The sequence below is a fragment of the Apium graveolens genome, chromosome 8 (assembly GCF_009905375.1).
Source record: "Apium graveolens cultivar Ventura chromosome 8, ASM990537v1, whole genome shotgun sequence".
In the NCBI taxonomy this organism is placed as follows: Eukaryota; Viridiplantae; Streptophyta; class Magnoliopsida; order Apiales; family Apiaceae; genus Apium; species Apium graveolens.
Genome location: NC_133654.1, coordinates 57,759,808 through 57,777,848, shown reverse-complemented (window position 1 = coordinate 57,777,848; position 18,041 = coordinate 57,759,808). Strand labels below are relative to the sequence as shown.

The following is an 18,041-nucleotide window of genomic DNA, read 5'->3' as shown; positions in this document are numbered from 1 at the left end:
AGATCACAAAAGTTTGAAGTACATATTCACACAAAAGGAGCTCAACATGAGACAAAGAAGATGGTTGGAGTTGATCAAGGATTATGATTGCACGATTAACTATCATCCAGGAAAAGTGAATGTGGTGGCAGATGCGTTAAACAGAAAGGAAAGACTGAACATGGTTACGATACTTGAAGAATTATACAGGGAATTTCAGAAATTGGAATTGGAGGTCAGAATTTGCAAGCCTAGTGAAGTAAAGATGTATAGCATTACGTTTCAGCCATAATTACTAGAGAAGATAAGAAAATGCCAAGAGGAAATAATAGATCAGGATATCAATCGTTTGGTTGGAGAAGAGTTATGCACTCAGAAGGACGATCAAGGTATTCTTAGATTTTCATCCAAAATTTGGATACCACTAGTGGAAAAATTGAAGAATGAAATTCTACACGAAGCTCACAATTCAAGGTATTCCATTCATCCGGGAAGTACCAAAATGTACAGAGATTTAAAAGAAAATTATTGGTGGGTAGACATGAAGAGAGAAATTGCGGAATGGGTTAGCAAATATTACACGTGTCAAAGGGTTAAAGTAGAGCAACAAAGACCAAGTGGATTATTACAACCGTTAGAAATTCCAGAGTGGAAGTGGGAGCATATCGCTATGGATTTTATAGTCGGATTACCATGGACGAAAGTGAACCGCGACGCTATTTGGGTTATAGTGGACAGACTAACCAAATCAGCTCACTTCTTGCCTATTAATGAAAGATTCTCATTGGATAAGTTAGTTCACATGTATTTGAAAGAAATATTAGTGCGTCATGGAGTCCCTATGTCTATTGTATCTGATCGAGATCCACGATTCAATTCGATATTTTGGAGAAGTTTCCAAGAATGCTTGGGAACTAAGTTAAATATGAGTATGGCTTATCATCCGCAAACGGATGGCCAGAGCTAGAGAACAATCCAAACTATTGAAGATATGTTACGTGTTTGTTCCATTGATTTTAAAGGAAATTGGGACGAGCATTTGCCCTTAATGGAATTTGCCTACAATAATAGTTACCATGCCAGTATCGGAATGCCCCCCTATGAAGCTCTTTATGGACGTAAATATTGATCACCAGTGTATTGGGAAGAAGTTGGAGAACGTAAGATACTTGGACCCGAGTTGGTATAAAGACTTGTCGGAAATCGCCAGCCGGTTGGGCCAAGAAAGGCATGGGACTTGTTGGGCATTAAGGGCGATTCCTGCCATACTAGAATGCCTATTCTCTAGTGCGCCCCCAAGCGCTCATGGTATCATTATGAATATACAAACCAAACAGACAAATGAAGTTGTTGAGATCATTCAGAAAAGGCAAATTGCAGTGCAAGATCGCCAAAGGAAATATGCAGACCAATCCAGAAAGGATATGGAATTCGAAGAAGGAAATCTAGTATTACTGAAAGTGTCACCGTGGAAAGGATTATCGAGATTCGGAAAGAAAGGGAAGTTGAGTCCTAGATACGTCGGACCTTTCGAAATTTTGAAATGTGTCAGCAAGGTGGCATACGAGTTGGCGTTACCCCCGCACATGGAGCATATTCATAATGTTTTCACGTGTCGATGCTGAATAAGTATAATCCAGATTCTAAGCATGTAATTGAGTATGAGCCGATAGAACTTTAGGCAGATTAATTGTATATAGAGAATCCAATAGAGATTCTAGAAAAGAGAGAATAGATGTTGAGAAATAAAGTGGTGAATCTAGTGCGAGTATTGTGGAGAAACCCTAAGGTTGAAAAATCAACCTGGGAGTTAGAAAGTGATATGCGAGAAAAGTACCCTCAAGTTTTTACTTAGGAGATTCTGAGGACATAATCCTTTTAAGGGGGAAGGATGTAATATCCGGGGCATGACGTGTAATTATTTTTATCAATAAATAATTTTTTATGTGATTATTATGTGATTTTTGGTGAATTATTTGATGATTGGTATGCTTATGTGGATGTTTATATATGGTACAGTCTAGGTATGTTAATTCTATTATATCCAGAATAAAATATAGATAATTAAGGTATTTTTCTGGTAATTTTTGGAGTATTAAATGATTTTATATTGATTTAGGAATTTATTAATTATTTTCTAGAATAATTATAAAATTATTTTATAGAGCCGGGAATCGTCCAACCTCAACCGGTTTTACATTTTTACAACCCGAAACTCTTCCGAAAACTCCTAACTAACCTAATCTGGTAATTTCGGACATTTTCCGTATTTTGACTTTTTCGATCCGGATTACGGTTTGACCCGTGCGCGTCCCGACGCATAATTTTCGATACGATAATTATTTCGATATACCAACAAAACCCGTATTCTCGAAAGACGGGATAATATTACCTTATTTTCTTATAAAGTGTTTTATAAAAAGCCCGATTGGGATAATTATCCAATACGGGTATCAAATCGGATCGTTTTTGTTGGTATAACGAAGGCGTTATCGAACTCCGATTCGGGCGTACAACATATCAAAACGAAGCTCTCGAAAAACTCTTCATGAACCAACCATCTATTTTTGTGCAGAAATCACAGTATTTTTCCTATTTAATTAATTTATTTCGAATTATTTATAGATTAAATTATGAAAATTTGTTCTTGATGTTGTTGATGGGATTTGATGATTCCATCGTGTAGATAACCATTTTCTGGTCATTTTGGTATATTATATGTCCAAAACCGAGTTCAATAACATATAGAAAAGGGTGTTTGATTCTTGAAAATAAAAATTAGGGTTCTTGATATGAATGTTCTAAATTGAAAATTGGGTATTTCTGAGTTTAGGGTTATTGTTTAAAATTGATGTTACCATATTGTAGATCATTGAAAAACGATTTGATTCATGTAGGGGTAGTGAACGGAAGATAGCCGGAAGGGCTTCGTCAGAAAATTGTTCAAGGCGACGATAATTTTTAATCGGTTATTCGGGTCGATTATGGAATTTTAGACGATTCCGAGTACACGATTGTGTTTGTGGAAAACAGAAGGTGAGTCCCCGAGAGTTTCATGCGTTTCTGAGCGCGATTGAAGGTGGCGGGAAATCTCCAATCGCTATTAATGGCGACTGGCCGGCGGTAAACGACGGGAGTTCGCCGGGGAAGAAGGTGGGGGTGGAAAATTTCATTTTTCACCCTCTACTTTGCAAATATTTTAAAATTCTGTATTTTAGTTGTAAAACTTACAAAAAAGGATGGGAGTTTTAAAATTTTTAAATTTTATATTTCTATTTATTTAATTTTTAGAAATTAGTTTTAATTGATTTTAAATTCTAAAAATCAATATTTTTAATTCTTAAAATTATTTTAAATTCGAAATTATATCTTAATTATTTAATTAATTAATTTTAAATAATAAGTAATTATTTAATTAATCAATTAATTTAATTATTAATTAATTTAATCAGTTATTAATTATTACTTAGATTTAATTAATTCTTTTGATTTAAAAATCCTGAAAAATAGTTTCGAGCTTTAAAATATTGTTTAAAATTATTTTTAAGGCTCGATAATTATTATAAAATTATTTTAAAGTCAGATTCGGGTATTCGAACCCTGTTATTTAAATATAAAATGATTCGAAGACCCGTTTGAATTTTGAAAAATATTCAAAAATTCGTAATAAATATCTGGAATATTATTTTAACCCCGAATCTTCTTTGAATAATTATTTTAATTGAATATCTTGCGTGCTACGTGTTATATGTGATCTGATTGATGCGTATATGATTGTACGTATATTGTTTGACTATTTTATTCATAAATTTCCTTCCGTACGTCGGATTTGGGTAAAACGATGGGTAGTTAGAAGCTTGTAACGAATAGAATGTGATGAGAAGTAGTATTGATAAGTACATGTGATGTTTAACAGAGGAAGCGAGACGTAGAACAGGAAAGCAGGTAGTCAGTGAGTGGGAACCACTTGACAAGTGCTAGTAAAGTGAAAGCGAATTGATAGGGCAACTGTTTCTATTCTTCTTGATTATATTGCAAGTATTTTGAACCCCTTCATTATGTTGCAATTATTCCAAACAATTCTTATTCTATATTGCAAGTACTTTGAAGTACTTAATCCTAAACCCTGATTCTTACTGATCTTGGGCCATAAGCCTGATTCTTCATAAACCATTGATTATTGAATTCTCAAATACGAACCATACATATACGTAACTATTCCTCAAATACATATATACCACACACTTATTCTTGATACTGTATTGCTTGATATACCAACCCTTTTGCTTTGTTTCACAGAAGACCAATCCTTGTAACCCTTGAACCCTTGACCTTCTACTTTCTGATTCTTTCTTTGATTGAAAGTCAATTCTTAAGATTCCATTGTTATATCTTCTTTGAATCATGAATCACCCTATACTTCGAGATAAATGTTGTTTATGATTCAGTTCATTGATTTACATTGTTAATCATATTGTTATTCTGGAATTGGATTATTTTTAAATATGGACCAATATATAGAGCAAAGCTGGGAGCCTTGCTCGGGGTTAGTGTGTGACTAATCAATAGCCTAACCTTGGTTTTTAAAATGAAAATGAATATCCAATTCTAATCATTGCCTATTAGTAAACATGATTTCTTATATCATTTCAATTGATCATGGTTTATCTCAGTTACTGTCATCTTGACTTGCTGAGCTAGTTAGCTCACTCTTGCAAATCTGTTTATATTCTTTTCCAGTGAAAAAGGAAACTGTTGGTGGAGAGGATCCCCAGACAAGTGTGCGGTCTAGGTATCCAGGTTGAGATGGAATAAGCTAGCAGAGGATGTTTGGCTTAGTTTGTGTTGATAATTTGTAATAAAGTTTAAACTTCAGTTATAAGATAAATAAACTGGGATTTAGTACGTTTGTAATATAAATAAGGTTGTGGCTTGTGGACATACTTTAAACTGCATCGATCCATGGATTATGGGAAGTAGGGTCATTTCATATATTATTACATTTGTAAACAGGTTTAAATATGGTGTATGTGTGTGTTGTGGACCCCCAACTTCTGACCCGGGTTTGGAGGGCGTTACACATCAGTTGTCCATATCTCCTCCATAACTTCACAGTAGATTGTGGGTGATTCCAGCATAACATAAATGAGTTTGCAACCTTTCACAAAATCCATCATTTTGTGAAAATCTTCAGACTCCGAAATTTCCTTGTTCACAAGAGCTGCAAAGTTGTTTTTCTCATAGATAAATCCAGACTGAGACATGATTTTGATTACTGGTGCCATTGTTAAAGTAAGGGAATTTGCAGAGAGAAATCGAGTATTTGCTTTGGAGAAGAAGAGAGTTAGAGCAATTAATTTGAGAATGAAAATGAATTTTGCTTTTATACTATCTCAGAAATAAACTGTCAAAAGTAATAAAGTCAAATAATGTGACCAATCAAAATAGCCCAAAATAGCCGTTCAAAATAAATAAACTATCAAAATTCTATCAATTATCCGTCGTGATATACTTACAGACTGTAAGTATATCCGATGGATAATGTTCATAGTTCTAATGGCCATGATGAAAGCAATTCGATAGATGAGAATAAAATAATTATTCATCAAGTATAAAAATAATCCAAAAAAGTAATTGATTTTTACTATGCTTTTTAACTTTGATGGAAGATCAAAATCGATGGATAATAATCATTCGTCGGGATGTAAATTTTGACTTAACCTAAATTTCATCTTAGAAAGAAAAATCAATTAAGTTTCTGGCTGCATTACAATTTGCAAAAAAATATCTGAAATGATTTAAGAATAATAAAGCATACCTAACTCACTTACCAGCCTGAAAAAGGTGGATTCATCAAGTGGCTTGGTAAAGATATCTTCAAGCTGCTTTTCACTTGGAACAAAATGAAGTTCCACAGTACCATTCATCACATGTTCCCTAATTAAGTGGTACTTGATCTCTATATACTTTGTTCTTGAATGCTGTACTGGATTTTCAGTGATGGCAATTGCACTTGTGTTATCACAGAAAATAGGAATTATGTCCACTTATTGACCATAGTCCAATAATTGGTTTTTCATCCATAAAATCAGTGCACAACAACTACCAGCATCAATATATTCATCTTCAGCTGTAGAAGTAGAAACTGAATTTTACTTTTTACCGAACCAGGACACAAGCTTGTTTTCTAAAAATTGGCATGTTCATGTTGTACTTTTTCTATCAATTTTACAACCTGCATAATCTGCATCTGAATAACCAGTTAGATCAAAACCAGAATCTCTAGGGTACTAGATGCCAAGTTTTGGTGTTCCCTTGAGATATTTAAAAATTCTCTTAATAGCTATTAAATGAGATTCTCTGAGATCAGCCTGAAATCTAGCACAAAGACAGGTAACAAATATTATATCTGGCCTACTAGTTGTTAAGTACAGAAGTGAGCCAACCATGCCCATATAGCTTGAAATATCCACAGACTTTTCAGTAGTATTTAATTCAAGTTTAGTTGTAGTGGCCATGGGAGTTTTTGCAGATGTGCAATCCATTAAATCAAACTTCTTTAAAAGATCATAAATATATTTGGTTTGACTAATGAATATTCCATCACTAACTTTCTTAACTTGTAAACGAAAAAGTAAGTTAGTTTTCCCATCATGCTCATTTCATACTTTGCATCAATTTGGCAAACTTTTTGCAAACTTTTTCATCTGTAGAGACAAATATAATATCATCTACATAAATTTGAACAAGTATACTAGAGCCATTAACATTTCTAAAGAATAAAGTTTTATCAACAGTACCTCTTGTGAAGTGATTTTCCAAAAAAAACTTTGATAAAGTGTCATACCAGGCTATAGGTGCTTGCTTCAATCCATAAAGTGCTTTCAGAAGATAGTAGACATATTCTGGAAAATTTGGATCTTCAAAACCAGGAGGCTGATTGACATAGACTTTCTCCTCCAAATCTCCATTTAGAAAGGCACTTTTGACATCCATTTGATAGACTTTGAAATTTGCATGGGCTGCATAGGCTAAGAAAATTTTGATGGCTCCAAGTCTTGCAACAGGAGAAAACATTTTATCAAAATCTATTCCTTCTTGTTCACAGTAGCCCTTGGCAACCAGTCTAGCTTTGTTCCTGATCACTATGCCATTTTCATCCATCTTATTTCTGAATACCCACTTGGTGTCAATTGGATTCTTTCCTTTAGGTTTGGTTACCAGCTTCCATACCTTGTTCCTTTTAAATTGGTTTAGCTCCTCTTGCATAGCTAAAATCCAATATGGATCCAACAGAGCTTCTTCTACCTTCTTTGGTTCTTCCTTAGAAAGGAAGCTGCTATATAGACACTCTTCTTGAGTTGCTTTCCTTATTTGAACTCTAGAAGATGCATCACCAATAATGAGCTCAAAAGGGTGATCTTTAGTCCATTTTATCTGTTGAGGTAGATTAGCTCTAGATGGAGAGGCCTCATTGTTGTCTTGATGTGTGACTGAGTTTTGATTATAAAAAACTCCCCCTGAAATATTTGATTTCAGGAAGGGGTTCTATCTGTAGGTGATCTGTTTTGACTCTCAGCTTCTCTTATTGTTCAGATAGATGATGCACTTTGTATCTCGACGGTTGAAGCTGATTGTCTACCGACGGATGAAGGATTCTGTAACTCGACAGATGTTGAATTATGTGCTTCATTAGTTGTAGATTTTTCTTCATTATCCTTAGCCACTATTTCTTGATCACTTTCATCATCACTGTCATCACTAACCATCTCAACATTATCAAATTTGAGGCTTTCATGGAAATCTCCATCTTTTAGTCCTTTAATCTCTTTATCATCAAACACAACATGTACTGATTCCATAATAATGTTGGTTCTTAGATTGTAGACTCTATATGTTTTTCCAACATCATATCCAACACAAATTCTTTCATCTGCTTTGGTATCAAACTTCCCATGTTGATCAGTTTGATTCCTTATGATATAACATTTGCAGCCAAAGACATGAAGAAAATTAAGAGTTGGCTTTCTATTCTTGAAAAACTGATAAGGAGTCATGCATTTTCCTTGATTAACCAAAGAAATATTCTGAGTGTAGCATGCAGTATTCACAGCTTCAGCCCAAAAATATGTTGGTTGCTTTGATTCTTCAAGCATTATCGTTGCAGCTTCAATTAGACATCTGTTTTTCCTTTCCACCACTCCATTTTATTGAGGAGTTCTAGCTGCAGAAAATCCATGCATAATTCCATTCTCTTCACAAAATGATCTCTTCACAGAGTTCTTGAACTCAGTTCCATTGTCACTCATGATTCTTCTCACTGTGAAGTCAGGATGATTATTGACTTGCCTTATGTGATTGATGATGATTTCACTAGCTTCATCTTTGGACTTTAGAAAAGATGTCTAAGAGAACTTTGAGAAATCATCTACAATTACTAGGAAATAGCTTTTCCTTGAGATGGACAACGCATTGACTGGTCCAAACAAATCCATGTGCAATAGTTGCAAAGGTTCTTTAATTATTGAATCAAGCTTCTTTCTGAATGATGCTTTGATCTGCTTTCCTTTCTGGCATGCATCACACAATCCATCCTTAGTAAACTCCACTTGAGGAATACCTCTAACCAATTCTTTCTTGACAAGCTAATTCATGGTCTTGAAGTTTAGATGGGACAGCTTCTTGTGCCATAGCCAACTTTCATCTTGACTTGCTTTACTGAGTAGACAAGTGACTGATTCTGCATTTTATGAGTTGAAGTCAGCTAGGTACATATTCCCTTTTCTCACTTTAGTGAGAACCACTTTGTTGCTCTTTTTGTTTGTCACAACACAGGCTTCTGAAGTGAAAGTAACTGAGTTGCCCTTATCACAAAGCTGGCTGATACTCAACAAATTATGCTTGAGACCATCCACTAGGGCAACCTCTTCAATGATGATATTGTCCTCTGAAATCAAGTCATATCCCACAGTCATGTTCCTTGAGCAACCACAATCCAGATACCAGAGATTTTTTCTATTTCCCCTCACACATCAAAATCAAATCAAGTTGATTTTAGTACCCAAGTTTCCTTGCATCCTGCCTAGTTAGCTTTTTTCTTTGGTTTCTTAGGTTTGATCTCATTTGACTTGAGAATTTCAGATTCATCCTCAGTCATTTGAGTTGAACCTTTGAAACCAGACATTAAAACAGAATTATCATGCACATTTTGGTTTACATGAAAATGCATGATATTTGTAAACATGTTATTCCAGTAAGGCACACTAAATGGCATATGAGGCATACTAAATACAGCGTAATAAGGATTAGGTGCAAATGGCATATTAGCAAATTGTGCATTCATATTTTGAGTAGACATAACATTCATAGGCATGGTAGGCATGGCAGTCATGTTGGGAAAAGAAGAGGGTGCAAACATGGGAGTAGGCATGGCAAGCTTGCAATTAAAAAACAAATGATTAACACTACCACACTTAACACATATTTTTCTTGGTGCATATTTATTAGGTGTGTAGTTGTTATGTTTGTTAATTCCTACTTTCCCATTTCTATTGTTTTTCTTTTTAGTTTCTGTTATAACCTAAATCTTTTCTAATTTGTCATTCAATTGCTTGATAGACAGATGTCCAACATTAACTCTCTTTTCTTTTCTAACTTGATTCGATTCTCCTGGAATAAAGTTTTTATAAACTGATCTTATTTCTCATTTAACTTAGCTAGCTTAGCTTTGCTAACTGGTTTACTCACAATCGACAGATGTGGCTCCTTGTCTCTCGACGGATAATGCTTTTGATTATCCGACGGATGATTTTCATCATCCGCCGAGTCCACATATGTCAACAATCCTTCAACCAAATTGGACTCAAACTTCTCTTTACTCTTCTTCCAGGCTGCATCACAAAACAACTCAATACCTTGAACTTTAATGATTTTAGCATGAACATCTATAGATGATTTCCATGCCTTAATCACTTCCTGTTCTCATTTAAGCCGCTTCTATAAAATCACTTCTTTCTTCAAGGACTCAGTTAATTCATCCTTAGAAATCTTACACGCAATTCTCAAATTTTCAAATTCAATAAATTGAGACTCTAGCACATTATTCCTTTCACTTAAAAACAGATTATTTTCTTTAATATTAGCATTTTCCTTAGTGAGGGACTCAAGTGTAACACGCAGGTGATACAATTCTGTAGACAGTCATTTATTGCAGTATTACACTCAGCTTTAGATAAATGTGCTAGGTTGGTGGTAATTACCTGATTTCTTGAAGAACTGGTCTCTGTTTCATCTGATTTTTCCATCAGGGCTAGGTTGACATAGCTTGTATCTTCATCTTCATCCACTCCATCTGCAGCCCAGTCATTCTCCTGTATGATGAAAGCCCTTTCCTTTTGCTTGAGCAACTCAAAGTATTTCTGTTTATAATCAACAGGCTCAAACTTCTTTTTTCTGGAATCAGTCTTTCTATATTCATTGGAAAATTGACTCGCCAAGCCACATTTAAAACACTTGAATTTTGACTTATCAACCATGTTTCTGTTTATCTTGGCTGCTCCAAAATTCTTCTTGAATTTGAGCTTGGAAAATCTCCTTGATAAAAATTCTAAGTGTTCATAAATATCATCCATGTCATCTTGGCTCAACTGATCTTCATTCTCAGCTACCATCCCTTTACCCTTGCTTTCACAGACTTTTGATGTAGACTCAACAACTTCCACCTTCATCTCTTTCTCCTTTTCCATCCAACTCATTAATCAGTGCTATGGATCCTCCTTTCTTCCTTCCATTCTCTATCCTTTCATCTTGCTCTATTTCAAGCTCATAAGTTTTCAGGATCTAATACAGTCTCTCCAAGGTGAACTCCTTGTAATCCTATGAATTTCTCAATGAGACTGTCATTGGTTTCCACTCTTTTGGGAGAGATCTAAGGAACTTGAGGTTAGAGTCTTTTGTTTGATAGACTCTTCCATGCAGCTTAGAGCATTTAGTAGCTTTTGAAATCTACTAAATATATCAGTGAGTGGCTCACTTTCTTCACAGTGGAAATGCTCATATTGCTGAATCAGGAGCTGCATCTTGTTCTCCCTTACTTGCTCAATACCATCACCGATAATCTGTATTGTGTCCCAAACCTCTTTGGTTGTTTTACAGTTAATGATGTTGTCAAACATATCACCATCAACATCATTGAACAAAATGTTCATGGCATTCTTATCCATATTGACTTGCTCAATATCAGGGTCTAACCATTCATGCCTAGGTTTTGAAATAAATGGTTCATTGCCAATTGCAGCTCTCATAGGTACATGAGGACCTCTCTATGTAGTCCACATATGCCTCATCTTGGGAAAGAAGATATAGGTGCATCTTCACCTTCCAGTGGTGATAGTTGTCTTTGTCCAGAAATGGAATTTTAACTCTTTGTTCATCTTGTTGTTTGTTGTGATCTTTAAACTCTTTGTATTTCAAGAGCTTTCTCTGATACCAATTGTTATTGCCTAACAATACAACAAGAATTACAGAGGGGGGGGGGGGTGAATGTAATTCTGGCTTCTTTTTTTGATTTTAAAAAGGTTCTAACTTAATACATATATCAGTATTTGATTTGCTGAAGTACAAAATAGAAAGTTAATTGAAATCAAAATACTAAGTAATAAAACACAAGGCTTCAAAACTTTTTGGTGGATTTGAATATATCCACCATATATATATATATCATAATGAGAATTCTGTGAGGCTTTGAATAGCTCACAACTGCTTTACAAGTTGAACAAACAAAACTACAGAGAAATTCTTACAGAATACAGCTTGATATGTTTCTCTGAAAATAAACTTGTTTTTGTTTTGTTGAATGTTCTACTTGCTACTCTTGGTTTATATATGACCAAGTTACATGACAGTAAGACAAGATAATAGAACAAAATATATCTAGCCTAACTCCATGTTGCTTCATTACTCTATTCCAGCATCTTTGAATATCTTCACATTTGCATGGAAATGGTAATGCTTCTTTGTTTTCAAAATCCTGCTTAACAGGCTACCACATTACTTTTACAAACACCCAATGTATGTGACTGTGTTGTCACTGTCAACAGCTATTTTGAATTTGATCATCCGTCGGGACTATGTTGGTTATCTGTCAGGAGCCATGATGATTATCAGTTGGGAGCTTTGTTGATCATCCGTCGGGAGTCTTGTAGATCATCCATTGGGAGTCTAACTGCCACTTGACTCTATTTCACTTATACAGAATTACAAGACATTTCATATTTACAATTAGTCAACCTATTCTGCATATCAATGTAGTAGTCAACATGACTTAGAGAACAACTTGCTTTTCAAAATCCTAATCCTGGTCCATACCCAGCTCAAAATCCCAACTGATATCATTTTCAAAATCCTTTTCATTATTCTAATTCAGTCCCCTTAAATCCTCCTAGTTTAGTGAATCTAATAATCGATTTAATTCCTTAGAGAAGAGTATTGAGAGAGAGAAAAATCGTTTTCCTAGTCAACCCGAGGCTGATCCTAAATTTCATCAAAATAAAAGTCTCATGAAAATATGAACTCCTTCAATTTAACAATCATGCTGGTGTTAATACTCATCAGAAAGATAAGCTAACATATGAACCAAATCCTCTACTCTTGAATTCTAGTCTTCCACAATCTTCAAATCCTGAAACTTCTGAATCTAATGAGTCATCACCATCCAAAGAACCACCTTCAAAAACATACTCTGATGTATCTAGTGAAAATGTCTTTAAGCCAAAAGCTCTGTTTCCTCAAAGACTTATCTCAATAAAACAATGTACTCAGTTAGATAAGGTTTTGGAAGTCTTTAAGCAAGTCAAGGTCAATATTCCTCTTTTAGATGCAATTCAACAAGTTCCCTCTTATGCTAATTGTCTAAAATATGTTTGTACTCATAAAAGAACCACTCATTTTCTTAAGAAAGCCTTCCTAACCTCTCATGTTAGTTCTATCTTGTCAAATCAAATCCCCGTGAAGTATAAGGATCCTGGTTGTCCTACCATCTCTTGGGTCATAGTCATTGATAAAGCTTTACTCAATTTAGGAGATAGTGTGAATCTTCTTCCATTATCTGTCTATCAAGACTTGGGTTTAGGTGAACTTAAAAAGACTAGTGTTACTCTTCAGTTTGCTGACCGTTCTGTCAAAACTCCAATGGGTATAGTTAAAGATGTGTTTATTAAGAATACTGATTTTGTCTAACCCGTCAATGTTGTTGTCCTAGAGACCGAACCAGTCAAAAATCTGAAAAAAAACAAATTTCCATCATTCTACGAAGACCTTTTCTTGCCACGTCTAATGCCTTGATCAACTGTAGGAATGGGTTAACGAAACTTACTTTTGGAAACATTACAATTGATCTTAACATTTTTAATGTAGGAAAATAACCTAATGAGCTTTTTGACCAACCCATAGATGTTAAGATGATTGATGAGCTAGTTGATAATGAAATTATGAATGTTGATGATGTCCTTAGCTTTTGTCAAGATTACTTTGGTCAAGATTAGGATGATACAAGTCATAAAAATGAGGCCAGTGAAATGTTAGAGTCCACTATTCCTAGTTCCAATCAAGAGTTAGAACCTTTTCCTTTACCCCTTTTTGAAGCTAGTGAATCATTTGAGGCAAGTCCACCAGAATTAGAGCTCAAACCTCCTCCCGAAACTCTTAATTATATGTTTCTAGGTCCTTTAAAATCTCTCGTAGTCATAATTACATCTTATTTAACACTTTCTCAAGAGAAAGAACTCTTATCTGTACTTGGACAGAGTAAGGAAGCCATAGGGTGGAGCATATCCGACATTAAGGAAATTAGCCCTACCATCGACCAACATAGGATTCACTTAGTTGATGATGCTAAATCGGTTAGAGAGCCACAAAGGAGGTTAAACCCGACTCTTAAGGAAGTTGTTACGAAAGAAATTCTTAAATGCCTAGATTATGGAAACATCTATCCTATATCTGATAGTTCATGGGTCAGTCATGTTCAAGTAGTGCCTAAAAAGTCAGGGATCACTGTAGTTGTCAATGAGGATGAAGAACTAGTTCCCACTCATGTTCAGTCTGGCTGGAGAATGTGTATTAATTATAGAATACTTAATGCTGCCACTAGGAAAGATCATTTTCTTCTACCCTTCACCGATCAAATATTAGAAAGGTTAGCAGGTCACTCATACTACTGTTTCCTAGATGGTTTTTCTAGCTATTTCCAAATTTCCATTGCTCCCGAAGATCAAGAAAAAACCACTTTCACTTGTCATTTTGGAACCTTTGCTTATCGTCGCTTAGCTTTTGGTCTCACTATTGCCCCTGCCACCTTTCAAAGATGTATGATGAGCATTTTCTCTGATATGGTAGGAGACTTCCTAGAAATCTTTATAGATGCCTTTTCAATTTTTGGTTCCTCTTTTCATCAGTTCCTTAATCATTTTGACTTAGTTTTAAAATGATGTAAAGAAACAAACCTTGTTCTTAATTGAGAAAATGTCATTTCATGGTTAAAGAGGGAATTGTTCTTGTTCATAAAATTTCAAAAATGGAAGTGAAGTTAATAAAGCTAAAATTGATCTTATTGCTAATCGACCTCCACCAAAATCTGTCAAAGAAATCTGTTCCTTCTTAGGACATGTTGATTTTTATAGGCGTTTCATTCAGGATTTTAGCAAAAAGGCTAGACCGTTGCCAATCTTCTTTCTAGAGACATAAAATTTGAGTTCTCTAGTGAATGCCTTCAATCTTTTAAACATCTTAAGAAAGACTTGACCTCAGCCCCTATCATTCAATCCCCTGATTGGAATCAACCTTTTGAGCTTATGTGTGACACATCTGATTATGCATTAGGGGCAGTTTTAAGACAAAGAATCAATAAGATACCTCATGTCATATACAATTATAGTAAGACTCTAAATGATGCTCAACTTAACTACTCCACCACTGAAAAAGAACTTCTAGTGGTAGTTTTTGCTTTTAAAAAGTTTAGGTCTTATCTTATAGGTTCTAAAATCATTGTTTACATAGACTACTCTGCTCTTAGATATATCTTCTCTAGGAAATACTTGAGGGCCCGATTGATATATTTTAAATAGTATTTCTATCAACATCATTTAAAAGTTTCTCATAAATTTGGTTTCGCAAATATATCTGTCATTCCAGTGCTTTTCCTCGAAGACCTTAGTCCATATTATCCCAGAAGCATTCGTTAAGCCGTTAAGGTCCTACTACATTCATTCGTTACGAATTACAAATGGCCAGATCCCCTTGAGAATAGATCAAAGAGATCTCTCAGGGATCTCAATGCAGTCCATAAGTTAAATGGCATGTGTGTGTAAGTAAACATACGTTATCTAGTATATAAAGGTCTCCGAGTATATATACGACGAAGACAAGGATGAATAATCTGAAGAAGGCTACCCTGACAACATTCTTACCGAAGAATTCTACTATTTACTCACTGGTCTCTCTTTTTAGTAGGTTCTAAGATCTAACCATCGATCAGTGAAATCATACGTAATTGAATTGTATACATGCCATAAATTCTCAATATCCTCGATCTCTGAGCCAAACCATCATTTCGTAACGTATGAAATATACTAACAATATCATGTAATGTGCTCATCTTACGGAAACATTCTGTTGAGTGGAATTTATGTCCTCTTTATAATGCTCTGTAAAGCTTTGAATTGATGTTTTGTTCTCAAGTTATTTGTTTTTTTGATGTGTTTTGTTGTGTTTTTGCATTTCAGGATTATATCAGGAACTCAGGTGAATTGGCATTGATTTGATGCTAGTTTGGTGTTAGGATGGTGTCAAGAAGATTTCTCGTGAAAAAACCAACTCAAACCAGCAAGAAAAGCAGAAGTTGGGATTTTCTCCAGAGAGACAGCGCGCCCGCGCCAGGATTACAGGGTATTTGATGATCTGCATGGGCTTCTATATAAAAATAACTTTTGATCATTTTTCAGAACAAGATGTACAAGAGCTTAAGAAGAAGTCGTAAGAAGACCATAGAGCACAATTCAACCAAAGCGAAGAAGATCTAGTTTATTCTTGTGATTCTTTGTTTTAAGTTATAACTTTGGATGCTAGTTTTCTTACTTTTGAACCTATACTCTTGTTTCGTACTTGGTTTATTATTTATTCAGTATAAAGACTATGTTTATTATACCATGCTTCCATTGGAACCCATGTTGATGAAGAGTCCGATTATGGGTTAATCTTTATCGTGGGGTTCTAGTAGATTTACTTATGGATTTATTTAGTTAATTTGTTTCGATGCCTTAGTGTGTGGTGATTATATGATATCCTAATATTGTTTGTTCTTATTCATCTTATGAGTGTTGCAAACTTATAAGATAGCATGTTAATCTCTAATGAAGTGAAAGTGAATCTAGGGGTTTAGAACTTGCCATGCTAGTATAGGTTTATGTATTTGATATGCATGATTCGTAGGTAAATTTAACCATGTTACTTGCCCTATGTAATCACGATAGATAACTTATGCATTAAACCGTTATGTTTTCAAATTCTATAAATATATAGGGTCTCAATATAATTGGTGTCTATTCAGCTTCTATCTCTTTTGTGGATGTCTGGTAGTATGATATTCGTACACCGAAAGTTGGCGTTTATCAGTTTTGTGTTATCTGATTAGTGTCATCACCATTGCATGCTAAGGTTAAGAACAAAAAGGCTATTGAATGAAGTATTTAATGAAGTTAGAATCCCAAGTTTGTGTCATATAGTATTTAACTCTCTTTATTCTCTTAGTTAATGTTCTTTAGTATAATCTCTTAGTTAATTGTAGTTATTATTAACCTCAAATTGTTATTCGACTTAGCATTGGATAATAACCATACCATTGTTGCATAAGTACATTGACTAAAATTAACTTAAACCAGTCCCTGTGGGAACGAACTAGATTTAATTCTATACTACTTGTGATCATGTATACTTGCGTGAATATTAGCGCGTGTTTTCGTCTCAACAAGTTTTTGGCCCCGCTGCCGGGGACTTTAGTGTTAATTTTTAGTTTATGTATTTGTTATCAGTGGTCATTAAAGTTCAGTGACTCAAACATTGTTACTTACTAATTTCCTTGTCATGTTTCAGGTACTCTAGTGATGGTGTATGCATACACGTTCTCGGTCTCGTAAGAGAACACTGGATCAAGCTGAGGAAGAAGTTGTAGTAGCTAAGGAAGTTTTCAAGAAAGTTCTTGTCGAGGAGAAAGTTGAAGAAGAGGCTCTTATTACAATGGGAGAACCGGAAGCAAATCCGAAGGCTTTGATGGATTACTCTTAACCAAAGATTAATGATATTTATCTAGCATAGTTCGACCAACCATCTCGGCTAATACCTTTGAGATTAAGTTAAGCACGATTCAGATGATACATAACTCAGTTCAGTTTGGGGGTTATCCGACAGAAGACCCCAATATGCACATCAGAGATTTCATCAAGATTTGTGACACTTTCAAGTTTAATGGAGTTTCTGAAGATGCTATTAAGTTGAGGCTTTTCCCATTCTCTCTACGGGATAAAGCTAAGTGCTGGTTACATTCTCTACCACCAGGGTCTATCACCAAATGGGAGGATCTTGCTCAAAAGTTCTTAACTAAATTCTTTCCTATGGCGAAAACTGTTTCAATCAGAAATATACTTACTCAATTTGCTCAGCAATCTGGAGAATCTTTATGTGAGGCTTGAGATCGCTACAAAGAGATTCTTAGGAAGTGCCCTCACCATGGGATGCCTGACTAGATGATCATTAACTTCTTCTATAATGGATTGGGTGCTACTTTTAGACTCATTCTTGACACAGCATCAGGAGGAGCCTTGTGGGCTAAAAGCTATGATGAAGGTAATGAATTGATTGAACTAATGGCTGCGAATGAATACCAGAATCCTACTCAGAGACTATCTCAGGGCAAGATAGCTGGAATTGTTGAGTTAGATACAGAACTGCTATAGTTGCTCACCTTAAGGCTTTGACAATGAAGGTGGATTTTTTGGTTAATTATGGAGTTAATC

General features: G+C 34.9%; 1 non-coding gene across 1 annotated transcript; it reads right to left on the bottom strand.

The window, feature by feature from the left end:
* Nucleotides 1-17,656: 17,656 nt before the first annotated feature.
* LOC141681066 (small nucleolar RNA R71) lies at nucleotides 17,657-17,761 on the bottom strand. The gene has a single exon (XR_012558508.1). It is a non-coding gene; the product is annotated as a small nucleolar RNA R71 (small nucleolar RNA).
* Nucleotides 17,762-18,041: the final 280 nt, after the last annotated feature.